This window comes from Ambystoma mexicanum, chromosome 10 (genome assembly GCF_040938575.1).
Source record: "Ambystoma mexicanum isolate Mex_15411 chromosome 10, UKY_AmexF1_1, whole genome shotgun sequence".
NCBI lineage: Eukaryota > Metazoa > Chordata > Amphibia > Caudata > Ambystomatidae > Ambystoma > Ambystoma mexicanum.
Window position 1 is genome coordinate 1,547,211,731 of NC_090932.1, and position 17,206 is coordinate 1,547,228,936.

Below are 17,206 nucleotides of genomic sequence, written 5' to 3' on the forward strand. Positions count from 1 at the left end.
AGTGTAGTATCTTTAGTGCAGGAGTGATGTGGTCTCTTTGTGAGAGTTTGTGGAGGAGTCTGGCCGCTGCATTCTGAATACGTTTCAGTTTCTTCAGTAGATAATCTGGCATTCCGATGTATTGGCTGTTGGCGTAGTCTATCATGGACATGATGAGGGAAAGGATGACTAGTGTTTTGTGCATAAAGGAGAGGAATGGTAGGATTGTGTGTAGGTGGAAGAAGCATTTCTTGATGATTGTGTTTACTTGCAGTTTTAGTGTTAGCTCGTTGTCCATTAGTATTCCAAGGATTTCTTACTATTTTTGATGGTGTGGGCCCTGTTCCTAGTTCTGTTGGCTAGGGGATTTCTGTCCGGGTTGAGTTTGAGGCTGTTTGTGATCATCCAATCGTAGAGTTCTTTCAGGCAGTCTACTAGCGTTGTGTTCTCCTTGTGTGTGTCTTCGATTTTGTAGATGATTTGGGTATCATCTGTGTAGTTGTAGCAGGTGAGGCCATGCCTTTTGATGAGGTTGATTAGTGGGGTCAAGTAGATGTTGAAAGTGAGTGGAGATTATGGTGTCTCGCAGGCGCTGATTTGAATGGTTTTATCCATACTGTTTCTGTTCTTTCCGATAGGAACAATATATTCCAGAGCAGCGCTGTGTCAGTGATCCCTATTTCTTCCAGTCTCTTGATTAGGATGCTGTGGCTGACTGTGTCGAACGCTGCAGAGAAGTCAAGTAGTATCAGTGCAGAGTTTGTGTTGGAGTCTGCCTTGGTCTTTAGGTCATCCCAGATAGAGAGAAGTGCTGTCTCCGTCCCTCTCATATATATGAAGCCAACTTGGTAGCTCTAAGTAGCGCTGTTTGCTGGCACCTGACTCTGTACGAGGACGCCGTGTGAAACCTGCACCTTTCTTCATTTGGACTTTTGGACTCTGATGGTACAATATATATACTTAATTAAGCATATGGACTTAAATATACACCTTTTTAACAAATATATAACACTAATATTCGTTATATTTATATTTGTTTAGGTGGCTCTGCCTCTTTCCCCCAGAAGCCCTTATTATCACTGCTGTGCACGCATCAGCACGCACGCATCAAGTATGCACTCTAACTAGCGCTGTTTGCTGTTCGCTGGCTCGCCTGAAGTGCCAGTGGGAACAAACTTTATTTTTCACTGTCATCTTTTTATTTATTGCCCGCCAAACTAGCTGCCTTGGTAAGGGTATTATATTAGGAAAATCCAGTGTCATTTTTGTAAGGTGAGTAGCGGAGTACACAGCCCATTTGTTCTCATTACTTTTCGTTGAATTGTTGCTGAAGTTGGATGTTAAACGAATACTATAGTCAGTAAACAGTACTTAATCGTGCTGTAATTTAATATTCTCCCCTATTGCAACTCCCGCTAACACTTTCGTAATAAAAGATATGGCAAGTGGTTTGCGGAGTGGGCGATGCAATGATTTAACATCAGCTGCCTTATCATCAACAAGAATTGACTCACTTATATGTCATGGTAGAACATCCTATATTGAACCTGCTGCCTTAGAGGAAATTTCTTTGATTACCTCTAAAGAGAATACGAACCATACAAGCCTCTCATCTCATGTGGCGCTGATACATGCTACAGATCCGATTAGCGCTTCCATCTCCATGCTATCGGAATCCTTTACATGTAGAAATATTGTAAGTCCTGAAGTTCGGAGACCTGTAGAAGTATTTAGCAGCTGCTCTGTATCACCAGCTGCTAGTAGACGGGCCAAAGAACAGTTTGGGCCTCATTAGAGGTCAGGCGGTCTGGAAATAACGGTGGTGGTAAACCTGCCGCCACCGTTGTTTCTGGATCGCCTGATCTCGAGTCCTGCAGGCGGAGGTGTCATTCCCGCCAGGTCTGACCCGGCAGGTTTAAGACTGCCCGCCTACAGGCGGACATGGAAACACCGCGATCATCACGAGATGGTGCCGGTGTTTCCATGGTCCCCTTTCCCATTGAGTCCTATGGGAGTCAATGGGAAAGGGGATTTACCGAATTCCGCCTCCGGAATTCCCGGGTAACCGGGGTTGTAATGCCCCGGTAATTCCGGGAATCACAGAGGCGGAATGGTAATACGAGTCCAGCGGTAACCGAGCCGGAAAAACCGGCAGGTTACCGCCGGACTCGTAATGAGGCCCTTTGACATTTCAATGAGGAAAATGGCGGCTCTTGATGAACAAGTGAGCCGCTCAATAGGCATGTTAACGCCTTTGGTTTTTGGATCTCTCAAAAGAAAAAGTCCATTAGCATTGCAATCTTCGAGAAACCTCAGACTTGATACTGAGTTAAACAAAGATCTAGATGTAGATATAAATGAGGAATTACCACCGCCCCACTTAATATATTCTCCAGAATCGGCCGATGCACATATTATGCCTTCCCAACCCAACAATTCTTTGGGGGTTCTAGTCCAATAGAAGAGAATGAACAGCGTTCCCCAGGAACATTCCTGGTGATTATTAAAATACTAGATCTGCTTGATAAAGGGCATGATTTGACTCACTTAGAACTGAGGGAAATAAAAGTGATGCTGCACCATATATGCTCCAAGATGGACAGAATGGAAGGCTTTATAATGGCTGCCGATACCTTAAGAACTATCAAGGATGAACTTCCCTTAAATCAGAATATAAATATGCTTTCAGTTTGCAAAGAAAAAAGCACACAATGTTGCCTAGATGTATTGAATTTACCTAACACAGCACCAGTACCTGTCACACAACCAACAACCACTTTGCCTGTTTTGATGCCGTGTAATTGTAATATAGAACTGAAAGAACTTAAAGCTTCAGTCGAGGAGATTAATATAACAATGGTTTACCAACTCTCGAAATTAGTTCAACCTACTGATCACCCGGATAGTCCTACGGTTCTGGTGAAAGCCCTAGATCAGTTGAATCAAGAGGAAAAAGCCCACAAAACGATGAAAACTTTTCCTTTATGTCTCGTCGAGCTAAAAAGACACATTTACGAGCAGTAAAAAGATATGCAAAAAGACGAAAAGACGCACTTCAAAAAGAAATAAAAATAATGTTTCTCTTAACAAATCCCACAATGTTATAACCGAGATCCCAGAGGTAGCTAATGCAGAACCAGGGATAGAAATCATTGAGGAAGATCATATAGACCTGCATGAACTGACAAAAGAAAGTCAAGATGCCACTAAACAAAGCAATCGGATTTGCCAAAAATGAAAATTGAATTGATAATTCCACTCTTATAACTCCAAAAAAAACACCTGGTATCCCCCAAAGAGCTACCAAAAAGCAATGAATCGAATACCCTAGAAGTTGCTACATCGAAGCCAATAGCTTGGTAGGAGGTTACTGGAACCTTGCAAAAAGAGCTAAATTATTACTAGCTCAGAACACAAAAAATCACCGTAGAGGAACAATACAATGTAAATTTATTTAACAAAAAGACATTTTTTGAGTTTTTTGTGCCACTATGTGGCATATATGCATACAATAGATCTGCATTATAGTGGGTTAGTAAAACGTAGTGACAGTCTATTTTCTGTGTTGTTTACTTTCACAACACATTAACTTTGTCGACACTTGAGTATGTGTTTCTGGTTCGGTAGATAGGTGAAAAGAGGCAGTGGCTGATAGAATTGGAGCAGCGCTGCACAGGATACCGAACTGTCTTCAGGACTTGGAGGTCGATTTCAGACTGGGTGAATAAGTGGGGCGTCATCCTAGTGTAAAAGAGGCTATGTTAAAACGGTGAATCTAGATTACGTACATTGGTGAGAAAAAGCAAGGGAAGGGACCTACCATATGAATGTTGATTAGCGCCATGGCTGTGGTCTGAGTAAAAAGCAGCTGCTGGAATTGCGGCTGTAGGGGTCGATCTGCAGATGTCAGAGTCCCTGATCTAAGTCAAAAGGGAGTCGAAATTGACTGGTAAGAATTAATCTATGCAGGGGCCGTGACTGTACAAATGGTTTTATCGAGCTAGTGTACAGTGGGCGGCCAAGACTAGGTGTCTAAAGTGAAGAAACATTCATGACTGATTCTCCAAAGTTAAAATGAGGCAAGCGGTGGATTGATACAAAAACGCAATAATTGCGAGTCCGTTATATAGTGTTGTTTTAAATATGCCGGAAGTCGGTTATGAGTGATCCAGAGATCTAGACAACAAGGGTGAATTTAAGGCGGAACCTACGGTAATTGCGAAAGGTGGTGCACACAATGCGAGGGGAGAGAGCTGTGCCAAGAGACTTACCCGTGTCCCAGTCGGGAAAAAAGCTGTGTCACTGTCGTCGGGTATGCCTGACTGACTGCGCATGTCAGTAGTTAAAACGAGGCCGTAGTGCTTTCAGGCACTGCGCATGCGTCTGGGAGTAGTGTACGTGGTGGGCGCGGTCGTAATCAGTGCGTAGTTTCGCGCATGCTTGTTGGTCATGTTTGGTAGTGGACACAATTGAAACATGGAAATGCATAATCTTTTTTTCTCCTTGAAACATCAAACAAGGAGATCGAGTTACCTACATGCAAGCAGAATTATTTATAACAATAGAGTCAATAAGTACTTGTATTGTTATGATGCCGACAGTGTAGGGTTTCATATCTAGGCATATGTTACAGTGTAAAGCAGAGAAACATTACGGCACTCTATAACATAGTGCCTCCGAATGCATTTACAGATATAAACAGTATGTTATTGCTGTGTCTTTTCTTTGTAGACAGGTGACCTTGAAAAATGCTCTGTTATATTAAACTTCGTAAATTTGAAAATTTTTTGGGCAGCTGAAGGGAGCGTACTCCACTGGATAGAGGAGACAAGTGGGTGTATGGGTAATCATGGCGTGGTTAAAGCTCAATGAAGGGAGCAATGGGATGTGACTTCACTTATTGAAGAACAAGTTCCATTCAATGGAAATATTAAGACCCTGTCTCACAGAATCCAGGCGATAAATCCATTTTTGCTCAAGTTTACGTAGGGCAAGGTCCCTGTTGCCTCCGCGGGAAGGGTTGCTCCCTTCAGCTGCCCAAAAAATTTTCGAATTTACGAAGTTTAATATAACAGAGCATTTTTCAAGGTCACCTGTCTACAAAGAAAAGACACAGCAATAACATACTGTTTATATTTGTAAATGCATTCGGAGGCACTATGTTATAGAGTGCCGTAATGTTTCTCTGCTTTACACTGTAACATATGCCTAGATATGAAACCCTACACTGTCGGCATCATAACAATACAAGTACTTATTGACTCTATTGTTATAAATAATTCTGCTTGCATGTAGGTAACTCGATCTCCTTGTTTGATGTTTCAAGGAGAAAAAAAGATTATGCATTTCCATGTTTCAATTGTGTCCACTACCAAACATGACCAACAAGCATGCGCGAAACTACGCACTGATTACGACCGCGCCCACCACGTACACTACTCCCAGACGCATGCGCAGTGCCTGAAAGCACTACGGCCTCGTTTTAACTACTGACATGCGCAGTCAGTCAGGCATACCCGACGACAGTGACACAGCTTTTTTCCCGACTGGGACACGGGTAAGTCTCTTGGCACAGCTCTCTCCCCTCGCATTGTGTGCACCACCTTTCGCAATTACCGTAGGTTCCGCCTTAAATTCACCCTTGTTGTCTAGATCTCTGGATCACTCATAACCGACTTCCGGCATATTTAAAACAACAATATATAACGGACTCGCAATTATTGCGTTTTTGTATCAATCCACCGCTTGCCTCATTTTAACTTTGGAGAATCAGTCATGAATGTTTCTTCACTTTAGACACCTAGTCTTGGCCGCCCACTGTACACTAGCTCGATAAAACCATTTGTACAGTCACGGCCCCTGCATAGATTAATTCTTACCAGTCAATTTCGACTCCCTTTTGACTTAGATCAGGGCCTCTGACATCTGCAGATCGACCCCTACAGCCGCAATTCCAGCAGCTGCTTTTTACTCAGACCACAGCCATGGCGCTAATCAACATTCATATGGTAGGTCCCTTCCCTTGCTTTTTCTCACCAATGTACGTAATCTAGATTCACCGTTTTAACATAGCCTCTTTTACACTAGGATGACGCCCCACTTATTCACCCAGTCTGAAATCGACCTCCAAGTCCTGAAGACAGTTCGGTATCCTGTGCAGCGCTGCTCCAATTCTATCAGCCACTGCCTCTTTTCACCTATCTACCGAACCAGAAACACATACTCAAGTGTCGACAAAGTTAATGTGTTGTGAAAGTAAACAACACAGAAAATAGACTGTCACTACGTTTTACTAACCCACTATAATGCAGATCTATTGTATGCATATATGCCACATAGTGGCACAAAAAACTCAAAAAATGTCTTTTTGTTAAATAAATTTACATTGTATTGTTCCTCTACGGTGATTTTTTGTGTTCTGAGCTAGTAATAATCTAGCTCTTTTTGCAAGGTTCCAGTAACCTCCTACCAAGCTATTGGCTTGGGAAGCCTTTGACTCAACCCTCTCGTATCTCTGCACTTCTCTACCCTCTTGAGTCAGGCCCCCTAAAAAAGAGGGTTCGCCCATTTTTGTTCCTTTCCTTTCGTTGCTACATCGAATACATAAAAAATGAATTTGGACAACTACTTCCCTATATATGGTAGAAGTTGTACCACCACAATAGGAGCTACTACTACCAGCTCTGATGGAAGCTCCAATATAAAGATGCCCATAAGGAAATCATACAGTGATGCATTCCTTAATGAACCTCATGTAAAAATGGCTAGTCCCAAAGAGATGGACTCGATTGATAAAAAAAGCTCGATCATAGTAAAGGTTGGGGGTAAAATAAGAAATTTAGCTAATGACCCTCCTTTGCTATTAAAAGAAAGTGAGATGGTTAATTTGGGATCTGATACCATCCCTGCAAAAACAACACTTGATAACAAACGTACATCAATACATGGCCCGGCGATTAGCAGGTCCCTACCAGAAGCTCTAATTAAGACTGATCCAATAAATAATCATTATGAAACATTAGAAATATTGAGTAAAGCTCTGTATGATGTATCCATCAATGCGGAAATGATAACAAAGGTTATACCACCGAGATTGGCCTTTAGGGAAGGGAATGACTCTATAATGACTCTTCTTCCTGAAGGGATATCAGCTGTCCCGGGCCCGTCACACAACAAACAGTTTGAAATTAAAAAAACATACATAATTGGACTCAAAGGTAATATGGCCTCTTTGGGAAACAAGCGTATGAACCGAGCATTCCTCATGACATTACTCTCACGAATACCTCAATTAATGATGATGAAATCAGAGGTTATTCTGAGAGTCTCACTAGCAATAACAAGCAATTACAGGGCTATATGTTATCTGAGCTCTGAGGCCATAATGAAATTCCTGTGGTTTAGTCGTGCAGAATTAAAGGATGAAGGGCTTAACTTAAGTACCTTTGAAGATGAGTCAAAAGCATAAGAATGTATCGTGTTCTCATGTCCTCTTGCTTCAGAGACCCTGGAGACTGTAATATCAGGACATAATCCCCAACGAGGTGAAGATTGTGCAATTCACTAATTATTGAACATAGGAGCCAATACAAAAGGCATACCCTGGCTCGAACCTATGCTGAACTCAATTCTCAAGTGCAAAGAATCGCTACCTACAACATACCTATATAACTGCAATGAATTAAAGGTTCTTTCCTGGAATTCATGTGGATACCTCAATCTCATGAAATGGCATTCGACATTACCAATCAATAATCGGCCAGCTATTATATTATTGCAGGAATCCATGAAAATTGACATTTTTATCTTGTCTGGATATACCATATACTGCTCTCCTGCAACAAGACTCTTTGAAGGTCGCCCATCTGGAGGCCTAGCAATAGCCGTTAACAACTCCTTAAAGTTCCATTCTAAGATGATATGGGAATCTGGGAGGCTCCTGGTTATACTGTTGGATATAAATATGCCTAAATATCCTTCTATAATCATAATTACTTTATATTGGAAGTAAGTGAGTAGTGTGGAAAAGGTGGCCCAAGAAAATGTGTGGATGCGCAACCTTGAGATATTCACAAATCGCGCTAAGATAAGTCAAAAATAGGAACAGCTGCAGCCGTGTGGTTAGACTGGTGATTTTCCACTGTCACCTTGAAAAACATGTAACTTAAAAAGTTGCTAGCCTCACAGACTGCGCTTGATCTTGCATTTGTCACACTCTTGTGGCATTAGATAGGTGGATTTGTTCAATTTGTGAAATATATTCATTGATCAGAGACACACCTGGTAAGTGTTGATAAGTAGGGCTCCAGGTTTTAATATCAATAGATAAACAAATCACTTAGAACACGTAACATCAATCTGGCAATATCAATTGTTCATTGCTAAGTGCACCTTAATATTCCAGAGTACTTTACGCATTAGAACATATTATGCCAAAAACACATTGAGCCTATTATACCAAAAACACATTACGCCAACACGTGTTTCAACCTTCCTAGGTCGTCTTCAGGGCGTCTAAATTACAAACAATTAATCCAACGTATAACTTAAGTAGATAAATCCTAATGTGAAAGTCTTTTCGGGTGCTGAGGCCGTGTATTTTCCGCTGACATCCTTAACAAAGACTTATTGGTGATGAAACGTTGCTATTTTAGCAGCGGTCAGATTTCCTGAAAATGTGAGCAAAGTTTTGAAGCGAGAAATAGTTTGCGTTCGCCTGCTATACGTTTTCTTGCCGCGTTCGGCTTGGCTGCTGGTAAAATCTGGAAAGATTAGAATTCTCAAGCCTCTAGGTATAATGTTCTGTACTAAGTAGTTCTTCAGTGAAACTTGTTCCCAATATTTGTTAATTTCTTTTTTGCATAATCGTTCTAATTTAATGAATTTTTGTGCTAGAGTTTCAGGGACATTTGGTCTAAATTTGAAAGGATTTGTGTCTGTACCTCTTGGTGCAAATAAAGCAGCACTGTCTTCCTCTCTGTTTTTGAGGTAATCTGTCGTTGTCTCTGATCAATGAATATATTTCACAAATTGAACAAATCCACCTATCTAATGCCACAAGAGTGTGACAAATGCAAGATCAAGCGCAGTCTGTGAGGCTAGCAACTTTTTAAGTTACATGTTTTTCAAGGTGACAGTGGAAAATCACCAGTCTAACCACACGGCTGCAGCTGTTCCTATTTTTGACTTATCTTAGCGCGATTTGTGAATATCTCAAGGTTGCGCATCCACACATTTTCTTGGGCCACCTTTTCCACACTACTCACTTACTTGCTTTTTCATAGGCCCAAGTGTGACTGCTGCACCAGTGTCTAAGTACAGACACATTTACAACCAAAACAATGACAGATTACCTCAAAAACAGAGAGGAAGACAGTGCTGCTTTATTTGCACCAAGAGGTACAGACACAAATCCTTTCAAATTTAGACCAAATGTCCCTGAAACTCTAGCACAAAAATTCATTAAATTAGAACGATTATGCAAAAAAGAAATTAACAAATATTGGGAACAAGTTTCACTGAAGAACTACTTAGTACAGAACATTATACCTAGAGGCTTGAGAATTCTAATCTTTCCAGATTTTACCAGCAGCCAAGCCGAACGCGGCAAGAAAACGTATAGCAGGCGAACGCAAACTATTTCTCGCTTCAAAACTTTGCTCACATTTTCAGGAAATCTGACCGCTGCTAAAATAGCAACGTTTCATCACCAATAAGTCTTTGTTAAGGATGTCAGCGGAAAATACACGGCCTCAGCACCCGAAAAGACTTTCACATTAGGATTTATCTACTTAAGTTATACGTTGGATTAATTGTTTGTAATTTAGACGCCCTGAAGACGACCTAGGAAGGTTGAAACACGTGTTGGCGTAATGTGTTTTTGGTATAATAGGCTCAATGTGTTTTTGGCATAATATGTTCTAATGCGTAAAGTACTCTGGAATATTAAGGTGCACTTAGCAATGAACAATTGATATTGCCAGATTGATGTTACGTGTTCTAAGTGATTTGTTTATCTATTGATATTAAAACCTGGAGCCCTACTTATCAACACTTACCAGGTGTGTCTCTGATCAATGAATATATTTCACAAATTGAACAAATCCACCTATCTAATGCCACAAGAGTGTGACAAATGCAAGATCAAGCGCAGTCTGTGAGGCTAGCAACTTTTTAAGTTACATGTTTTTCAAGGTGACAGTGGAAAATCACCAGTCTAACCACACGGCTGCAGCTGTTCCTATTTTTGACTTATTTTAGCGCGATTTGTGAATATCTCAAGGTTGCGCATCCACACATTTTCTTGGGCCACCTTTTCCACACTACTCATTTACTTGCTTTTTCATAGGCCCAAGTGTGACTGCTGCACCAGTGTCTAAGTACAGACACATTTACAACCAAAACAATGACAGATTACCTCAAAAACAGAGAGGAAGACAGTGCTGCTTTATTTGCACCAAGAGGTACAGACACAAATCCTTTCAAATTTAGACCAAATGTCCCTGAAACTCTAGCACAAAAATTCATTAAATTAGAACGATTATGCAAAAAAGAAATTAACAAATATTGGGAACAAGTTTCACTGAAGAACTACTTAGTACAGAACATTATACCTAGAGGCTTGAGAATTCTAATCTTTCCAGATTTTACCAGCAGCCAAGCCGAACGCGGCAAGAAAACGTATAGCAGGCGAACGCAAACTATTTCTCGCTTCAAAACTTTGCTCACATTTTCAGGAAATCTGACCGCTGCTAAAATAGCAACGTTTCATCACCAATAAGTCTTTGTTAAGGATGTCAGCGGAAAATACACGGCCTCAGCACCCGAAAAGACTTTCACATTAGGATTTATCTACTTAAGTTATACGTTGGATTAATTGTTTGTAATTTAGACGCCCTGAAGACGACCTAGGAAGGTTGAAACACGTGTTGGCGTAATGTGTTTTTGGTATAATAGGCTCAATGTGTTTTTGGCATAATATGTTCTAATGCGTAAAGTACTCTGGAATATTAAGGTGCACTTAGCAATGAACAATTGATATTGCCAGATTGATGTTACGTGTTCTAAGTGATTTGTTTATCTATTGATATTAAAACCTGGAGCCCTACTTATCAACACTTACCAGGTGTGTCTCTGATCAATGAATATATTTCACAAATTGAACAAATCCACCTATCTAATGCCACAAGAGTGTGACAAATGCAAGATCAAGCGCAGTCTGTGAGGCTAGCAACTTTTTAAGTTACTTTATATTGGAACCCTGCAACTACACCAATTGATGCTATTTTGGATGAAGTTGACAATTGTTTAGTAACTTTAACAACTGAACATCACGCTTCGGAAAAAATAATTGGTGGGGATTTCAATTCTGATTCTAGAAATAAAAATGAGGTGGGAACAATGAAATCTAACACATTGTCCAGTAACAGAGGAGCTAAGTGGAGAGAAGTCTTAAGGGATTGGGATATGGACATGGTAGAGACCAATGACAGGAATTCAGAGAGCACATGGACAAGGGGTTCAAAGAGTTCTACGATAGATTTTATATTTGTAACTCACAATCTATCAGTAATTACCGCAACATTAGTAATCAATCAAATATTATATGGCGACCATGCTCAAATATCTATTAATCTAAAATTGGAATGTCCATTGCTCAAGATTGATCCTTCCTTAGCACTGGCAGAAATAGATCACCCTCACCTATCTATTAGGTGGAGCCATGGCCTATGCAAGCAATTTGTTAAATACATATCACGGCAAATAGAATGGATGAGACAGAAAAAAAGAAAATCAGTAATAGAAACAGCTGGTGTCAGGAATGGTACTCTGTCAAGAGTGGCACAGGGCACCCCGGTAGGGTTTGGGTGGCTGTGCTGAAGTAAGGTAGCAGATAAGCACACACAGCAGGAAGTTCAACCAGAAAGAAGAGTAGGGAACTGTAGCTGGGAGCCAAAAGGGGCAAAAGATACAAAGATACAAACAAACTGGATTCCCTCTTGGGGTGTATGCTGAAATGGGAAAGAGTGTTCCACGAACCTTAGGAAACTCTAGCCTTCTGTACAGATTGCTATAACAGAGGCCCGCGCTGTATGCTCATGGCTGGGAACAACAGCAGTGGGTGTCTGTAACACTGAAAACGTGACAAGGGAAGGGGCAGAGGTTGCCTGCCGGAAACCAACGGGCAAGCTCTGTACAAAGGGATTACATAAGACACATAAGAAGACAAGAACAGAAATATCCAGCGAAAAGGAAGTCAATGAGCAATCTAGCAGAAGGAAATGAAGGAAAGGCAGTTAGACTGAAGTAGATAACCTAAGGTGGAGTACAGAGGACTCAAGGAAGAGAACAAGGGAGCAGCAGTCAGGAAAACAGAAGGGCTGCAAAGCAGGAAGCAGGTCTGCAGTCAAGAGTGGCACTAGGTACAGGCAAACTGTAGTGGACTGCGGAGGACTGTAGTAGGCTGCAAGGCAGGGAGTCCAGAAGAACAGGACAGAGAGAGATTAGTAGTAGGCGACAGACAGATAGCCCAAACGAATAGGGCAGCGAGGTAGGGAGCCCAGAGTGTAAATCAGGCTGTAAGGCAGAGGAGTGTAGCAAGCCGCAAGGCAGGGAGCCCAGAGGACAAGGGCTGCAGGCAGCGGAGGGAGCAGGCTGCAAGGAAGGAGCCCAGAGGACAAGGGCTGTAGGCAGCGAAGAGGTGCAGGCTGCAGGGCAGGGAGCCCAGAGGACAAGGACTGTAGGCAGCCGGAGTGAGGCAGGCTGCAAGACAAGGAGCCCAGAAGAGCAGGGCAGCAGGGAGTGAGCCCAGAGGAGCAGGGCCGCTGATTGTAGAGGGCTGCAGAGGGCTGTAGTAGGCTGCAAGGCAGGAAGCCCAGAGGACAAGGGCTGTAGGTATAAGGCAGCGGAGCGTGATCGGCTGCAAGGCAGGGAGCCCTGAAGAGCAGGGCTGCAGGGAGTGAGCCCAGAGGATCAGGGTCACTGACTGTAGAGGGCTGCAGAGGACTGTAGTAGGCTGCCAGGCTGAGAACCCAGCAGAAAAAGGTAGGTAGCAAGCAGCGGAGCGTGATCGGCTGCAAGGTAGGAAACCCCAAAAGGCACAGGCGGGGGCTGGAAAACAGCAGAGCGTGATCAGCTGCAATGTAGAGAGCCCGGCAGGGCAAGAGCGGAGGCTGGAAGGCAGCAGAGCATGATCAGCTGCAATGTAGAGAGCCCAGCAAGGCAAGGGCGGAGGTTGGAAGGCAGCAGAGCGTGATCGGCTGCAATGTAGGGAGCCCGGCAGGGCACTGGATCCAAAACAGGGAAATGCAGCATCAGGAACAGCAAACAAAGTAGAGGGTCAAGGCAAACAGGAGCGGGGAGATCTCAAGATGCAAGACACTGTGCTCCTGCAGGCAGCTGCTTATATACAGCCCTGCCCTGTTCTGAGGCAGGCTAATTGACAGCACCTGGAGCAGCACACCTGAAGACAATCTGCCTCCTCCCTCTCTGGTCCTGAGCAGGTGGAAGCAGCACTGGCCGCTAGGGCTTCTGGGGATTGTGGTCCCAATAATGATGAATGAGAATAGCCAGGAATTGAGGACGGTAGCAAGGTGCATTGTGTTAAATGTAGTTAGTTGAATAAAATAAGAAAAAAACAAAGTCGAGCAAATGGAAATTAAAGACCAAGGCGTGAATAGGAGTTGTCCAAAGAGTATTGGGAGGATAAATGAGTACCAAGTAGTCCATGATGGTTGCCAATGCGTGTGACAGTGGCGCGGGCATGACAGTATGCCCCTCTCCATGCCCCTCTCCGGGCCCCCTGATGACTGACCAATAAGAAGAGCACGTCCACGGCCTGTCACATCGCGAGAGAGTCTTATACCAAAAAGGCACATCATGAAGCACCAAAAACTGTTTAATGCTGCAAGGTGAGAGTCTTGACGGGAGAAGACATTACCAATGTTTCGAACCTTAGAGGTAACATTCAGAAAAGACAACTTCTTAGGGACCCAAAACCCAACAGTGTGTCATGAACTGAGGAACTGTGGAGATGTGCTGCAGGCTCCATGGCATATATTGCTTTGAAAGATGTGGTCTTCCTTAGGACTGGCAATGGTACAGCGCTGAAAGGTGGAACCAGAGATTCAGCTGAAGTGGTTGCTCTAGGACGGTCGTCCAAATAGTCAGAAGCAGCCATGGCAACTTTAAGATTTGCGACAGAGACTTCAGGAGTAACAAATGTTGCAGGAACTCCATGAGTTGCAGGGAGACCAGGAATGGCAGTAGGAAGTTCAGATGCTGTAACAGCTGGAGTTATATGTGTCACAGGAGCAGAAGCGGACAGGGACGCAACTGAGACTGATGAGGTCATGACTGGTAGTTTAGGTGCTGCAGAGGCACCAACAGGATCTACCGGAGTTGTAGCCTTAATAGGAGAGCTTTTAACTGGTTTTGCAACAGGTACTGTCCTTGCAGGCAGAGAGGAAGGGGGTGCTTCGACTGCAGTAGGAATGATTTGAGATGCGTCATCAGTAGTTGATTCAGGTGTACTAGCAGGAGGGCAGCAGAGATTGGGCTTGCAGATCTTGTAACAAGTAGCATGGTGGATGTAGGACCAGGAAAGGGTAAGTCTTCCGAAGGCTGGCCTGTAAAGTCTTCTGTGCTCAAGTTGATACATGGATCTGGGGTATTGACAGTAGGCAAAGTTGGATTCCAGACAGGTACTGGGTAAGTTTCAGGATCTGACTCCTGGTCAGGAGTGCCAATGTTCATAGAAGCAGAGTACATCTCAGATCTGGTCACTTCAGTAGAGGCTGTAAGTGGGAGTAAAGGACCGACGTCAAGGGCAAGAACGGAACAATCCTTTGACTCAGCGGAATCTTCAGTCAGATGCTTACACCCGATTTTTGGCGTAATGGCAGTGTGAGCGATCTGGCCCACTGGAGGAGTCAATTCTTTACCATCTGAACAACAGCCTGAGTTACTGTGGCTAGTAAGTGAATGAGCGGTGTCAAGCTGTAACTCGTATGTATATGCCAAGTTCAGGTCTTCCATCTGCTCTGTATAAGTCTGTATCCTCTTCTGTGTTACCAGTAGAGGCCTTAATCTGTTAAACTCTAAAGACAGAATGTCGGGTGTTGGACATAGTGTCAGATGGTCTGGTAAGTTGTGTCCCTTTGCTAGATTCTTATAATGCAGATAGACAAATTCATCATAGAGGTCTTGTGTTTGTCTTTTAAGGCACAAGAGCTGTTCTTGAAACTGGTATGTTCCATTAGACAGCTCTACAACTTCGGAATCTGGTGTAGCAGAAAAGCCAGGTGTTACCATCTGAAGACTGACCTTAGAGTTATCGTGGTTAGTAGTTACAGGGGAAGCATTAGGACAACCGATGGTCAGTATTGGTCTTTTGTACCCAGGACTAGCAGTTCTAACTTCAGGATACTGAATGTCTCATCCTGTTAAATGAGTGGTATCGGTAGTCTGGGGTGGTTGTGTAGCTTGCCAAGCTGATCTTGAGGATGTCACTTTGGCAATAACGTACTCTGGTTGAGAGTTTGCCACAATGAGTGCAACATCTTTGGTTGAAGCAGTGTCAAAAGAAATGCCAGAAAGCGCATGAGTGTCCTCCACTGGTTGGGCTAACAAAATCTGCAAGAGTTCGTTATCTAGCTGTAGTTCTTCTACAGATAGAGACTGTGGCTCATAGTTGCAACTGTCATAGTAGTTATGCATAGAAGCGTCAGAGAGCCAGTGAGTGTAGTACTGTGCTTGTAAACCTTTGTTTACTAGGACAAGTCTGTCTTTTAAACTAGGGTTCTTGTTTGCTGTCCTTAGAAAAACTTGAGATCTTTGTAGAGGTTTCTTGAACCGAGAAGAAGGCATCTTTGGTCTGTGTGTGATTTTCCTGCCTATGGAACAGGAATCTTTTGGGTCTTGCATTCTGTCAGGAATGGCACTCTGTCAAGAGTGGCACAGGGCACCCCGGTAGGGTTTGGGTGGCTGTGCTGAAGTAAGGTAGCAGATAAGCACACACAGCAGGACGTTCAACCAGAAAGAAGAGTAGGAAACTGTAGCTGGGAGCCAAAAGGGGCAAAAGATACAAACTGGATTCCCTCTTGGGGTGTATGCTGAAATGGGAAAGAGTGTTCCACGAACCTTAGGAAACTCCAGCCTTCTGCACAGATTGCTATAACAGAGGCCCGCGCTGTATGCTCATGGCTGGGAACAACAGCAGTGGGTGTCTGTAACACTGAAAACGCGACAAGGGAAGGGGCAGAGGTTGCCTGCCGGAAACCAACGGGCAAGCTCTGTACAAAGGGATTACATAAGACACATAAGAAGACAAGAACAGAAATATCCAGCGAAAAGGAAGTCAATGAGCAATCTAGCAGAAGGAAATGAAGGAAAGGCAGTTAGACTGAAGTAGATAACCTAAGGTGGAGTACAGAGAACTCAAGGAAGAGAACAAGGGAGCAGCAGTCAGGAAAACAGAAGGGCTGCAAAGTAGGAAGCAGGTCTGCAGTCAATAGTGGCACTAGGTACAGGCAAACTGTAGTGGACTGCGGAGGACTGCAGTAGGCTGCAAGGCAGGGAGTCCAGAAGAACAGGACAGAGAGAGATTAGTAGTAGGCGACAGACAGAGAGCCCAAAAGAATAGGGCAGCGAGGTAGGGAGCCCAGAGGAGCAGGGCTGTAGACAGCTAAGTGTAAATCAGGCTGTAAGGCAGAGGAGTGTAGCAAGCCGCAAGGCAGGGAGCCCAGAGGACAAGGTCTGTAGGCAGCGGAGGGAGCAGGCTGCAAGGAAGGAGCCCAGAGGACAAGGGCTGTAGGCAGCGAAGAGGTGCAGGCTGCAGGGCAGGGAGCCCAGAGGACAAGGACTGTAGGCAGCCGGAGTGAGGCAGGCTGCAAGACAAGGAGCCCAGAAGAGCAGGGCAGCAGGGAGTGAGCCCAGAGGAGCAGGGCCGCTGACTGTAGAGGGCTGCAGAGGACTGTAGTAGGCTGCAAGGCAGGAAGCCCAGAGGACAAGGGCTGTAGGTAGAAGGCAGCGGAGCGTGATCGGCTGCAAGGCAGGGAGCCCTGAAGAGCAGGGTCACTGACTGTAGAGGGCTGCAGAGGACTGTAGTAGGCTGCCAGGCTGAGAACCCAGCGGAAAAAGGTAGGTAGCAAGCAGCGGAGCGTGATCGGCTGCAAGGTAGGAAACCCTGAAGGGCACAGGTGGGGGCTGGAAAACAGCAGAGCGTGAT